Below are 14833 nucleotides of genomic sequence, written 5' to 3' on the forward strand. Positions count from 1 at the left end.
ATTAACTCACCTCCCCATTCACTGAACAGTCTTCCAGCCAGGACAATGGCAATAGAGACCAAACAAGATATACACAAAGCAACCGTTTTACCTCATTTTATCAGCTAGCTATATGTGAATCGTAATAGTGTAGCTAACCAGATAGTTTAACAGGCAAAATTACCTAAAACTAATATTATGCAAGATAGATGTCAATTCTTTGTGGGTAGCTAGCCAGTTAGCCCTATTGACTTAATATGGTCTTGCAATCTACGGTACGTAGGCAGGTAAACATGACAAAATTAACACAGCATGTATTTATTAACATATCAAGATAACATATTCAGGCAACATATGAGATGCGAATAGGCAACATTTCATTCCAAGGGCCTCCCAAGTGGCGCAGTGGTCTAAGGCACTGCATTGCAGTGCTATCTGTGCCACTAGAGATTCTGGGTTGGAGTCCAGACACTGTTGCAGCCGGCCGCGACTGGGAGACCCTTGGGGCGGCGCACAATTGGCCCAGTGTCATCCGAGTTAGGGGAGGGTTTGGCCGACAAGGATCTCCTTGTCCCATCGCGCACTAGCGACTCCTGTGGCGGGCTGGGTGCAGTGCACGCTGACACGGTCGCCAGGTGCACGGTGTTTCCTCCGACACATTGGTGCAGCTGGTTTCCGGGTTAAGTGGGCATTGTTTCAAGAAGCAGTGAGGCTTGGTTGGGTTGTGTTTCGGAGGACGCACGGCTTTCGACCTTCGCCTCTCCCGAGTCCGTACGGGAGTTGCAGCGATGAGACAAGACTGTAACTACCAATTGGGTACCACGAAATTGGGGAGAAAAAGGTGTAAAAGTAAAAAAATAAACTAATTAAAATGTTTAATTAAAATGTCATTCCAAATTAGGAGTGTATTTTCTCTCGCTTCAACTCAAATAATGGCCACCACTGAATTCAAGAAATTTGCATTGTTTTTCACGTGGTTGCGTCATATTTCTTGCATACTTTCCGTTGAAGCTTGCATCGACGCGTGCCTCAAAAACTTTACAAACGGAGTACGTATTCAAGAATTGCCCTCCTTGCTCCGTTTCGCATACTTTGATTTGGACATACTCTGACTCTCCCGTGCTCGGAGCACGGTAGTATGCATTTAGAGAAACACCCTATGTGTGCATGTATGTCTGTGGCAGAGAAATCACTAAAGCCATGTGATTTTGTATTTTATCTCTTGTGTATGTGGGAATGAGGATTTTATGCAAGTGGGAGTGAATGCCATGCCATATCTATGTATGCATGAATACCATTGCAGGTCTGTCTTTTCACCACACACTTGGAGCACATACTTGGGGCTGACTGCGATGTTTATCTGACCTAGCGTTTCATTCCATATTCAAAAGGGTTTAATATTGAGGCAGTTGGAATTGTCAAAGCACATCAGAGTGATAATGCACATTTCAGTGAGCTTGGCTAGCTGGGTGGGATATTCAACCCACTTTATGAGACACATATCTCAGTGACAGTGAAGATATCCACTTTGATGCATAGATTTGCCCATATCCGGGTATGGTCTATAAAAGAGAGTGCATAATGAAACTTATCTCAGTGTGGTATGGGGCAAATCCTAACTTGACTTAAGTTGAATTTTCTCTTAGTCTCCCATTGACATCAATGAATGACTAAGTGAAAATTTGACTTAAGTGAAAGTTAGGATTCACCCCTAACTTGTGACATTTTTCGTGGTGCACAGTTCAGTGAATAGCATGCAACACATTCAATTCTATTTTTTGAAACACTTTCTGCCGTAGTCATTGGAGCTGAACAGGAAAACAGAGGGAAACCACAGTCTACTGTATCTGTACTTCTGCACTTCTGCTATTGGCCCCCCATTAACCCTTCCTTCCCCCTTCCCGTGCTCCTATTGGCTCTCATTGACCCCCAGATTCACTTATGCCGCCATACTATTGGCTCTCATCGACTTTCACTGCCTCTCTTCCCCACTGACTCTTTGAGTTGGCACAGGGGAGACCTGTGCCGCTGTCTTGGTTGGCACCATGGCCTCAGATGTCGCAATGCGTGGCTGTGCCAAGCCGGATGCCCACGGGGCCCAGCCGAGCCAGAGGCTGCCCTCGCTGCCAGCTGGCCTGCTAGGCTGAGTCCCCCACCCCAGCCCTCACATATTGGAGCAGAGGAGCTGTCACTGGCAACAGGAGTGTCAACATCATCACACGGCTACGACATAATACTTATCCCTCGGGTCTAGTTTGATCAATAAATCAATCCTCTTATTCAATGTAATGTCTTAAGCCGGGGAGGGGTCACGATTAATTGCGCTGGGGGGAGGTGAAATAATCCTTAATTCGTGACAATTTAAATGCAGAGACAATTTAAAAACTAGGACAATTGGCTGATTTGATTGAGATACACAATCGTCACAAACTATCCATCCCAAGAGTGCAACAACAGATCATTGACATAACAAACATTGACAAACAAGTCATTTTTGAGATTACTTGTTTGTCTGGGATATAGCATATCCTCTCAGTAGAGAGAGTAGACAGTGAACTGTGCCCTCTCCATTGTTCAGAGGCTGTGAGAAAGGGGTACGTGCCATTTACACACACACACACACACACACACACACACACACACACACACACACACACACACACACACACACACACACACACACACACACACACACACACACACACACACACACACACACACAGAGAGAGAAGGAGAAAGACAGGAACAAAAGGTGTTAGTAACTCACCTGATCCTTGTGGTAGGACACACCTACACTCCACACCCTTTCAAGTAAACTACAGTATAAGAAGAAGCGATGATTCACCCCACTTCCTGTAAATGACATCATCACATCAGACCACTAATATGACTGTTGGTACAGGGGAAAAACCTGACTGCACAATGATCAATGGTCCAGTGGAAAGGATGCACAGCAGTTAATGGAAAAGCAAGTTTGGAAAATTAAAGGCATAGAAACCGTAAATGACTTGGTAACAGAAAATACATTTATTTCCATGACAGAATTAAAAATACATTTTGGACTGACCAATAGTTTCAAATATATGCAACTTAAAAGTTAAATATCATGAAATTTCGATTTGAAATCTTTCGGACATCAGAGCAACCTTGAGGGAACCTTATTTTTATTGATTTATTTTATTTTATTTAACCTTTATTTAACTAGGCAAGTCAATTAAGAACAAATTCTTATTTACAATGACAGCCTACCCCGGCCAAACCCGGACGGCGCTGGGCCAATTGTGCGCCGCCCTATGGGACTCCCAATCATGGCCAGATGTGATACAGCCTGGATTTGAGTCAGAAAAGGATGCTTATATGATAGGGAAGATATACAAATCCTTTCAGAGAGCATATCCAACTAACAATCTCATAGAAAAATGTTTAACTATTGGAACCAAGATTGAAAAAGAACTGATGTTGGCACAAGATGCAGGGAAAGTTGGAGCATAAGTAAAAAAAATTACAGTTAACGAAAATGTAATCTTAATCAAATCAAATTGTATGCACATATTTAATAGATGTTATTGCGGGTGTAGCAAAATGCTTGTAAGAACTAGAAGCGAGGCAGCCGTCTCTGTTGGCACCATCTCGCCAATCCAGTATAAACAAATGTATAGAATTTATTATGCAAGAGACAAAATTCATATATTCCACAGCACATAGGCTGTGGAATATATGAATAGTGTAAAACTAATAATGATTCAATAATCCGTGTTTTCTAGGAATGCTATAAAGTCCAAAAGTTATGGACGGAGCTAGAAAGTTGGCTGTCAGAAGTATTCCAATGTAAACTTAACTTTAATCCGTCTGTCTGCATATTTCAAGACATGGCACATGGGGATGTAGTGAGATACCCAGTGGGCTGGACGATTCTCTTCTCATATCAACTCCTGTAGAAATGACACTATCGTTATTGTGAGTAACCTAATTTATGTTCCTTTAACTCTGCCTTCTAGCGAGTTTATACAAACTGTCATCTCCTACCATTCTGATAGATTGGAGACTGTCGGAAAATGCGGTTGTGACATTAATAATTTGGTTGTTATTCCATTGGTTACCTCAAGGCAGATGCCCCAGTGGCAGTGGCCCACACTCATTTAATATGGCGCTTTTAAATGTTAGAGCAATCACAAGTAAAACCTTTCTCGTGAATGACCTCATTACTGAGCAGAAGGTTGATTGCATGTTTCTCACTGAAACATGGCTGTCAGTGTACTGCAGCTATTATTGACGCCTCCCCCCAGACTACAGCTTTTCATGCTCTATCAGAAAAGGGAAAAGTGCTGGCCATAACCCTGTATAGGCCACCAAAGCACTGTCCCACTTTCTTTACTGATTTATCTGAACAATTGTCTATTGTCCTTGAGAACTATGATAAAATCATTGTGTTGGGGGATTTTAATATTCATGTTGACAAACAGACTGACTCCAAGGCCATTGAATTTATTCATCTTAATCCAACATGTTACTGGGCCCACCAATAACTGCGGCCATACTCTGGACCTGGTTATTACCAAGGGGCTTTCTATTGACATACCCTCTATTGTTGATGTTGCTTTATTTGATCACCACTGTGTATTGTTTACTACCTTGTTGTCCATAGCATAGGTTTGGTTTCGAATCTGGTTTCGTGCCCAGCACAGCACAGACACAGCCTTAGTTAAAGTGTTAAATGATCTTAGAGCCAAAACAGATGCCAAACAGCTCTCTGTACTCTTAGATTTAAGTGCCTCATTTGACACTGTTGACCATGATGTCCTTCTGGACAGACTGGAGAAGTGGTTGGCCTCTCCGGTCCAGTTCTAAATTGGGTAAGGATCTATTTAACTGGTCAAAAGTTTGTCACCCTTGGTGAACATAACTCAGATAAAATACGTATCACCTGTGGCGTTCCACAAGGTTCGATTTTGGGTCCGGTACTGTTCAGTTTTACAGTGCATTCGGAAAGTATTCAGACCCCTTGACTTTTTCCACATTTTATTATGTTACAACCTTATTATAAAATGGCTTAAAATGTTTTGTTATTATTAAACATAAACTGAAATATCAGATTTGTGACTCGTTTCAGGAAACTAGGCATATGTCACGGGTCACTACTTCATAGGAGAGACATTTGAACATAAACTTAAAAAAATAATCTAAATGCGTTTTCTGGCAGAATTGCCTTCTGGAACATGCAAACTTGTATGTGCCTTAATAACAGACTTGTATGTCATCTGTAAATACAAATACAAATGTTAAATTACGAGCCTAGATGGTTCAGATTCAGAAAAGTCAGAAAAAGACATGCCGAGAGATGAGTTCAGATTGGTCTGCCATATAGCACGCTCATTATTTGAGCTGGTCAGTATGTGCAGGTAATCCTGTCTAACACTGCTTTAAAAAAAAAAGTATTGCGTAGTAGAACTGGATAATTGTTGCTCTCCACTTTCTCGAGGACAGAGTTTTGAAATCATTGCAATTAAAGTATGATAGCTAAGGAGAAGGAGAAAACATGCCATGGTTTTCTTTACTTAGAATTACATCTTCAAACTAAGGTAAACCATGGCATCCATATAACAGGGAGAGGCGTCCATCCATGATGTATTTGGGTAACTAGCTACATTTTCAGATATTACACATTTTATTTTTACTTTTCACAGAAAGTGGTTTTAATTTGAAGTGTACTGTTAGCTAGCTAATGTTAGCTGGCTGGCTTGCTAGCTAACGTTACGTATATGATCTTATTATTCATATCTCAGAGCCATTTGCTTTGCTAGTTATAGCCTAATGTCAGCTAGAAAACATTGAACCTGGTTGGTTAGCTACCTGCAGTGTGCCAGAGCGCAGAATAACTGACAAATTTACAAACGCTCAACACCCGTTGAATATGGCCGGTGTCAGTAAACATTGGCAACTAAGCGTAAATTGTTGCCAGCAGCACAGTTACAGTCACCAACGCTCTGGATAACATAAAAACAGCCTAAACAGCTCTGCCATAGTGAGTAAAATGGTCAGTGAACGGCTCTCTCATGTTAGCTTGAGTGCTTGACTGTTGTTGTTAGGACAGAATGCTCAGATCAACCCTTGAAGAGATGGGTGGGGCTAAAGCTTAAGAGGGTGCTGAATGGGTGTAGACAAAGAAGATCTCTCCAGTAGATACCAAAACATTCAAAGGCCATTTTATCAAAAGTGAAGTTACAAGTTTATCAACTTTCAAAGCATAATTACTTTCCCATTGTTCTTCAAATGCAGTGTATTATATACCATTTGTAGCTCTGTGTGTCTGCTTTTATCCAATGTAAAAAACACTATTTCAAATTTTGCTACATCCAAATCAAGGTGGTCGGTCACATTTACATAAGTATGCAGACCCTTTACTCAGTACTTTGTTTAATCACCTTCGGCAGCGATTACAGCCTCGAGTCTTCTTCGGTATGACGCTACAAGCTTGGCACACTGGTATTTGAGGAGTTTCTCCCATTCTTCTGTGCAGATCCTCTCAAGCTCAGTCAGGTTGGATGGGGCTCTGGCTGGGCCAATCAAGGACATTTAGAGAATTGTCCCGAAGCCACTGCTGCATTGTTTTGGCTGTGTGCTTAGGGTTGTTGTCCTGTTGGAAAGTGAACCTTCGCCCCAGTCTGAGGTCCTGAGCAATCTGGAACAGGTTTTCATCAAGGATCTCTCTGTACTTTGCTCTGTTCATCTTTGCCTCGATCCTGACTAGTCTCCCAGGGACTGCCCCTGAAAAACATCCCTACAGCATGATGTTGCCACCAACATGCTTCACTGTAGGGATAGTGCCAGGTTTCCTCCAGAAGTGACTCTTGGCATTCAGGCCAAAGAGTTCAATCTTGGTTTTATCAGACCAGAGGATCTTGTTTCTCATGGTCTGAGAGTCGTTTAAGTGCTTTTTGGCAAACTCAATGCGTGCTGTCATGTGCCTTTTACTGAGGAGTGGCTTCCGTCTGGCCACTCTACCATAAAGGCCTGATTGGTGGAAAGGTAAAGGGAAAGGGGGATACCTAGTTATTTAACCCAACCCCTCTGAATCAGAGTGGTGCGGGGGGCTGCCTTAATTGACATCCACATCTTCGGCGCTCGGGGAACAATGGGTTAACTGCCTTGAGTGCTGTCAGTTGATGTCACAAAGTGCTGTATAGAAACCCAGCCTAAAACCCCAAACAACAAGCAACGCAGGTGTAGAAGCACGGTGGCTAGAAAGGCCAGAACCTAGGAAGAAACCTAGAGAGGAACCAGGCTTTGAGGGGTGGTCAGTCATCTTCTGGCTGTGCCGAGTGGAGATTATAACAGAACATGGCCAAGATGTTCAAATGTTCATAGATGACCAGCAGGGTCAAATAATAATAATCACAGTGGTTGTAGAGGGTGCAACAGGTCAGCACCTCAGGAGTAAATGTCAGTTGGCTTTTCATAGCCGATCATTCAGAGTATCTCTACCGCTCCTGCTGTCTCTAGAGAGTTGAAAACAGCAGGTCTGGGACAGGTAGCACATCCGGTGAACAGGTCAGGGTTCCATAGCCGCGGGCAGAACAGTTGAAACTGGAGCCGCAGCACGACGAGGTGGACTGGGAGTCATCAGGCCAGGTAGTCCTGAGGCATGATCCTAGGGCTCAGGTCCTCCGAGAGAGAGAAAGAAAGAAAGAAAAAAAGAGAATTAGAGAAAGCATACTTAAATTCACACAGGATACCGGATAAGACAAGATAAATAGTCCAGATATAACCGACTGACCCTAGCCCCCCGACACAAACTATTGCAGCATAAATACTGGAGGCTGAGACAGGAGGGGTCGGGAGACACGGTGGCCCCGTCCGACGATACCCCCGGACAGGGCCAACCAGGCAGGATATAACCCCACCCACTTTGCCAAAGCACAGCCCCCACACCACTAGAGGGATGTCTTCAACCACCAATTTACCATCCTGAGACAAGGCCGAGTATAGCCCACGAAGATCTCCCCCACGGCACAACCGAAGGGGGGGCACCAACCCGGACAGGAAGATTACATAAGTGACTCAAGTGACGCACCCTCCCAAGGACGGCATGGAAAAGCACCAGTAAGCCAGTGACTCAGCCCCTGTAATATGGTTAGAGGCATAGAATCCCAGTGGAGAGAGGGGAACCGGCCAGGCAGAGACAGCAAGGGCGGTTCGTTTCTCCAGTGCCTTTCCGTTCACCTTCACACTCCTGGGCCAGACTACACTCAATCATAGGACCTACTGAAGAGATGAGTTTTCAATAAAGACTTGAAGGTTGAGACCGAGTCTGCGTCTCTCACATGGATAGGCAGGCCATTCCATGAAAATTGAGCTCTATAGGAGAAATCCCTACCTCCAGCTGTTTGCTTAGAAATTCTAGGGACAGTAAGGAGGCCTGCATCTTGTGACCGTAGTGTACGTGTAGGTATGTATGGCATAACCACATCGCAAAGATAGGTAGGAGCAAGCCCATGTAATGCTTTGTAGGTTAGCAGTAAAACCTTGAAATCAGCCTTTGCCTTAACAGGAAGCCAGTGTAGAGATACTGGAGTAATATGATCACATTTTTGGGTTCTAGTCAGGATTCTAGCAGCTGTATTTAGCACTAACTGAAGTTTATTTTGTGCTTTATCCGGGTAGCCGGAAAGTAGAGCATTGCAGTAGTCTAACCTAGAAGTGACAAAAGCATGGATTAATTTTTCTGCATCATTTTTGGACAGAAAGTTTCTGATTTTTTAAATGTTACGTAGATGGAAAAAAGCTGTCCTTGAAACAGTCTTGATATGGTCGTCAAAAGAGAGATCAGGGTCCAGCGTAATGCAGAGGTCCTTAGTTTTATTTGAGATGAATGTACAACCATCAAGATTAATTGTCAGATTCAACAGAAGATCTCTTTGTTTCTTGGAACCTAAAACTAGCATCTCTGTTTTGTCAGAGTTTAAAAGTTGAAACATTTCCGCCATCCACTTCCTTATGTCTGAAACACAGGCTTCCAGGGAGGGCAATTTTGGGGCTTCACCATGTTTCATCGAAATGTACAGCTGGGTGTCGTCCGCATAGCAGTGAAAGTTAACATTATGCTTCCAACTGACATCACCAAGAGGTAAAATATATAGTGAAAACAATAGTGGTCCTAAAACGGAGCCTTGAGCAACACTGACATTTACAGTTGATTTGTCAGAGGACAAACCATCCACAGATACAAAATGTTATCTTTCCGACAGATAAGATCTAAACCAGGCCAGAACTTGTCCGTGTAGACCAATTTGGGTTTCCAATCTCTCCAAAAGAATGTGGTGATTGATGGTATCAAAAGCAGCACTAAGGTCTATTAGCACAAGGACAGATGCAGAGCCTCGGTCTGACGCCATTAAAACGTCATTACCACCTTCACAAGTGCAGTCTCAGATATGGTTGTCCTTCTGGAAGGTTCTCCCATCCCCACAGAGGAACTCTGAGGCTCTGTCAGTGTGACCATCGGGTTCTTGGTCACCTCCCTGACCAAGGGCCTTCTCCCCGATTGCTCAGTTTGGCCAGGCGGCCAGCTCTAGGAAGAGTCTTGGTGGTTCCAAACTTCTTCCATTTAAGAATGATGGAGGCCACTGTGATCTTGGGGACCTTCAATGCTGCAGAAATGTTTTGGTACCCTTCCCCAGATCTGTGCCACGACACAATCCTGTCTCGGAGCTCTACGGACAATCCCTTTGACCTCATTGCTTGGTTTTTGCTCTGACATGCACTGTCAACTGTGGGACCTTATATAGACAGGTGTGTGCCTTTCCAAATCATGTCCAATCAATTGAATTTAGCATAGGGGACTCCAATGAAGTTGTCGAAACATCTCAAGCATGATCAATAGAAACAGGATGCACTTGAGCTCAATTTCGAGTCTTATAGCAAAGGGTCTGAATACTTATGTAAATAAGGTATCTGTTTTTTACTTGTAATACATTTCTAAAAATCTGTTTTCGCTTTGTCATTATGGGGTATTGTGTATAGATTGATGAGGAACATTTTTCATTTAATCCATTTTAGAATAAGGTTGTAATGTAACATTAGGGGTCTGAATACTTTCCGAATGCATTGTATATATGTTACCCCTTGGCAGAGTTATCAGAAAGCGCAGTATTGATTTTCACTGCTACGCAAACGATACACAACTTTAAATTCCTGTGTCACCAGAGGATTTTAGCTCCATGGATAAATGATTAAACTGTATTAGTGATTTCAATACTTGGATGGCTCACAACTTCCTCCTCTAAATCAAGACAAGATCGAGTTACTTATTGTTGGAGCCAAAGTACAGAGAGAGAATCTAGCTGCACATTTGAATTAACAGGCAAAGAAGATAACACCCAGGTTTTTTACCTGGTGTTTTATTTTAGATTCTGAACTCAATTTCGAATCACACATGATGAATGTGACCAAAATAGTTTTTTTACCACCTGAGGAACAGTGCCAAGGGCGGCCGTTTTTCTTTCAGGCTGATACAGAGAGACTCATATATGTAATGCTCATCCTGTAATGCTCTCCTGCTCTCCAGTTTGGTCTACCCAAGAAAGCCATTGGTCAACTGCAAAACATACAGAATGCTGCAGCATGGGTATTGACCAAGACCAGACGGCGAGCACGCATTACACCGGATTTAAAGCACTGGCTGCCTGTGAGTTTTAGAATTCATTTTAAGATTCTTTTATTGGTTTTTAAATCAATTCACGATTGTGCACCCCAATACATGTCAAACATGCTTTTAAGTTATTTACCCAGTAGGTCCCTCAGGTCCTCTGGCACTGGGCTTTTACCTATCCCAAAGCCTAGGACCAAGAGGCACGGAGAGGCAGTCTTTAGTTATTATGCTCCCAGCCTCTGGAATAGCCTGCCTGAGAACCTGAGGGGGGCCAAAACTGTGGACATATTTAAAATAGATCTTTTTACTTTTGATTTTCCTCAGGTTGCTTGTTAGTCATTCAGCTTGTGTCATTCTTTAGTTTTTATCTTATGTCTGTTGTGTAGTAAATATTTCAGTTTTTATTTTCATTGTTTTTATAATTTTTTTCCTGTAAAACACATTGCGATTCATTCCATGTCTGAAATGTGCTGTATAAATAAAGCTTAATTTGTTTCGATCACAAAAACGTGGAAATCAATGAATCCGCCATCATTAACACAATGGAAAAATCAAATGATTTATTATTTATATATTGAAATAGCATGGGCGACCGAGATAAATTGTACCAATTTGTTTAAGGCCAAGTGGCAACCAATAATCCAGGCACTAGGGATGGGGATGTGATTATGTGGGTCTGGGCAAATGAGATATAGTCATTGTTTGTGTGTTTCTGTAAGTTGTTGTTCGTATGTGTATTTGGAGTAAAAAACAAAAAAAAAAAAACAAACAAGGAAAAGCAAGCTTGCCCAATTGTACAAAATTACCAGAACCCAACATATTGCACAACAAGACGATTATGGTTCCATATTCCCCAGTTGCTTAGTGCCCAAGGGGAAGTTTTGTTGGTGTCCTCTATTGGCCTTGGAAGAACAAATAATGAACATGATTTTCCTGGACCAATGAAAAATTGGGGGAATTTTATCACTGTAAGAGGACTGCGAAGGTAAACGATTAACGTGGAAAAACACTGACATAAAATAACACTCATCCAGGAGGGAAATGGGACTCAAATGCAGTTTAAAAATGTATATTGACTCATACATAGTGGATGAAAGGGGTCATCAAAGCTCAATGTTTTGCCCCCTCAGGGTCCTGTACTTTCCAAGGGAAATGAAATGAGAGAAGATTGAGGATTTCCCACCAAAGGCTACATGTTACATCATCTCACAACTCCGCCTTTACACATCATCATGGAGTAAGTATTGCCAGTCCCCTAGTTCCCTGAACTCGACCCAGTAGTGGGAAGTGTGAGGGAAATTGAGAGCCCATTTTGTGCCAAGCTCTGTGCCTCATTAGGAGGTAGTGACAGAGACTCCAGGGTCCAGGACTTTTCACCGACGGACTGGGGGGAGAGAAAGTGCCGGCGGATATCATTAGGACTGAGCATGCTCATGGCACCTCTTCATCCTCAGTGGCACCTGCAGGCTGGATGCCCTCAGGTTCCAGTTCCCCACTGTGCTGGCTTTGGCCTGTTCCACTAGCTATTGAAGGTGGGGGGAGGAGAGAGGTGTTGTTGGTAGGGGGAATTATTGTTTCTGGCATACTCCAGCACATTAATACAGTGGCGTGGGGCACCAACATTCACACACACACACACACACACACACACACACACACACACACACACACACACAAACACACACACACACAAACACACACACACACACACACACACACACACACACACCACACACACACACACACACACACACACACACACACACACACACACACACACACACGCTCAGCCTCTGGGAAGAAAGAAAGCTTTTACCGTGCTGCTCTCTTTTTTTTCCTCCCTCCTCGTCAGTGACATAATTGACTCTCCCTGACACTCAAACGCGGCGGTAGGCTAATAACCCTCACTCTCCCCTTGATGTCGAAAGGTGGCAGGCAGGACGCAGCTGCGAGAGACAATGGGAAAGTCGCCGGGCTTTACCGCTACACCTGTCAATCGTTCGGCTTTCAGAACGCCCCCTGAAACGGGAAGCTGACCAGAAAAACCTTTCCCGCTACCGCGGACGTTGAAAAAGGGCCACGCTCTGTCGGAATCCATCAGTGTGGAATCCATCAAGTCAGTCTAGGGCTTCCTATCAGAAAAGTTACTTGTAATTCCCCAGGCACAGGGAAGCCTGTCAGTGATAAAGAGAGAGCGAGAAGAGAGAGAGAGGCTCGACACAGTCAGTACTGATTCATTAGGAGCAATGTTGTGGTTCCTCTGAAGTGCTCACACAGGCCCTGAGCGGAGGAGATAAACACGAGAAGTGGTTTAGAGTGAGCTCAACCAGGTGAAGGGTGTGTGTGTGTGTGTGTGTGTGTGTGTGTGTGTGTGTGTGTGTGTGTGTGTGTGTGTGTGTGTGTGTGTGTGTGTGTGTGTGTGTGTGTGTGTGTGTGTGTGTGTGTGTGTGTGTGTGAGAGAGAGAGTGGATGGGTGCAAATTTGATCTAGATCCTGCTGTAATAACTGATGGTGGAAAGAGGCTTAACCCTTGGCTGCTGAAGTGGGTCATTTGACACACACCAACTGGAGTGATGATTGGACTGAAACTGAGACTAGCAGCCATGGATAGGATAGATATTTCTCTACCTACATGTACATATTACCTCAATTATCTCGACTAACCTGTGTACCGGTCCCCCCTGTATATAGGCAAGCTACTGTTATTTTATTGTTGCTCTTTAATTATGTTATTTTCAATTTTCTTATTTTTTTATTTAAATGTTGTATTGATGTTTTACTTCAGTTTATTTTAGTAAATACTTTTATAACACTTATTCTTCTTAAAACGGCATTGTTGGTTAAGGGCTTGTAAGTAAGCATTTCTACCCCTGTTGTATTCAGCGCATGTGACAAATAACATTTGATTTGAGATATTGTTCAACTCATTTCAATCAAATCAAAATGTATTTGTCACATGCGCAGAATAGAACAGGTGTAGACCTTACCGCTTACTTACAAGCCCTTAACCAACAATGTAGTTCAAGAAATAGAGTTAAGTAAAAAATGAAATAACCCAAAAGTCTTATACTGGAGAGAGGGAGGCAGATGGGGGGAGAAGAGAGAGAGAGTTTTGTAAGTGTAATGTTTACTGTTCATATTTGATTGTTTATTTCACTTTTGTTTATTATCTATTTCACTTCCTTTGGCAATGTAAACATATGTTTCCCATACCCATAAAGCCTTTTGAATTGAATTGATATGGAGAGAGAAAGGGAGGGGGAAGAGAGAGAGCGGGAACATGAGAGAAAGCCCCCACATTTCAATATTAAAAAAAGAACAGTGATAGAGGAGAATCAAGTGAGTGCAACAAGAAAGAGAAAGCAAAAAACACTTACTTGCGACATCATGAAAAAAACGGTTAAAACAAACATTGGGTACCGCAAAGTTCACCGCGATAAAAGATGACAGAGATCAGAGAGAACATTTCCACTGTGCTTCTTAGTCAAAGGGGAAAATCATATGCTAATAAAGAAGTGTGCTGCTAGTAATTACGTTTTTCTCTCACAATAAAACAGAAACAGATGCTGCCCTCGCTGATGAATCAGATAGTGTCTCACAGAGAGAGAAAACAAGGTGGAAGAACACTGCTGACTTCATCCAACACACACACGGACAGAGATACACACTCTAACACACGACACACTTTCTCCCTCATATATATATATATATATATAACTTTCACTCTCCGCTGTGGCCAGAGCACCCCTGTGCTCTAATGTTTATTTTGACACACCAAAGGGGCTGAGCAGCGTAGTGTCCAACATGTTTAAATCATAGGACAGCCTGTGTGTTCAACACGCCTGAAAGAGGGGATGCAGAGAGAAGAGAGAGAGCAGAGATACAAAAGAGGTTGGAGGGGGGAAAAGAGGTACAGTAATGAGAGAACAAGGGTTCAATAGAGTCAAAGGGAAGATTTGAGAGGAGAGGGAGACAGATTAAAAAGATAGGGCCGAGATAGAAAGATGGACACAGACTCAGAGATGTGTAGAGGGACAGCAGAAGTGATGGATATAATTGGATTGCTGGAGAGAGAGAAAGAGAGAGATAGGAAAAGAGACAGAGAGAGATGGTGAGAGAGAGAAAACCGGGCAGATTTAATCTAAACAGCCTAACACGCTGAGTGTCTCCTGCATGTCTTGTGGGCCCTAGTGATTTACTGTCATC

This window comes from Salmo salar, chromosome 27 (genome assembly GCF_965601325.2).
Source record: "Salmo salar chromosome 27, fSalSal1, whole genome shotgun sequence".
In the NCBI taxonomy this organism is placed as follows: Eukaryota; Metazoa; Chordata; class Actinopteri; order Salmoniformes; family Salmonidae; genus Salmo; species Salmo salar.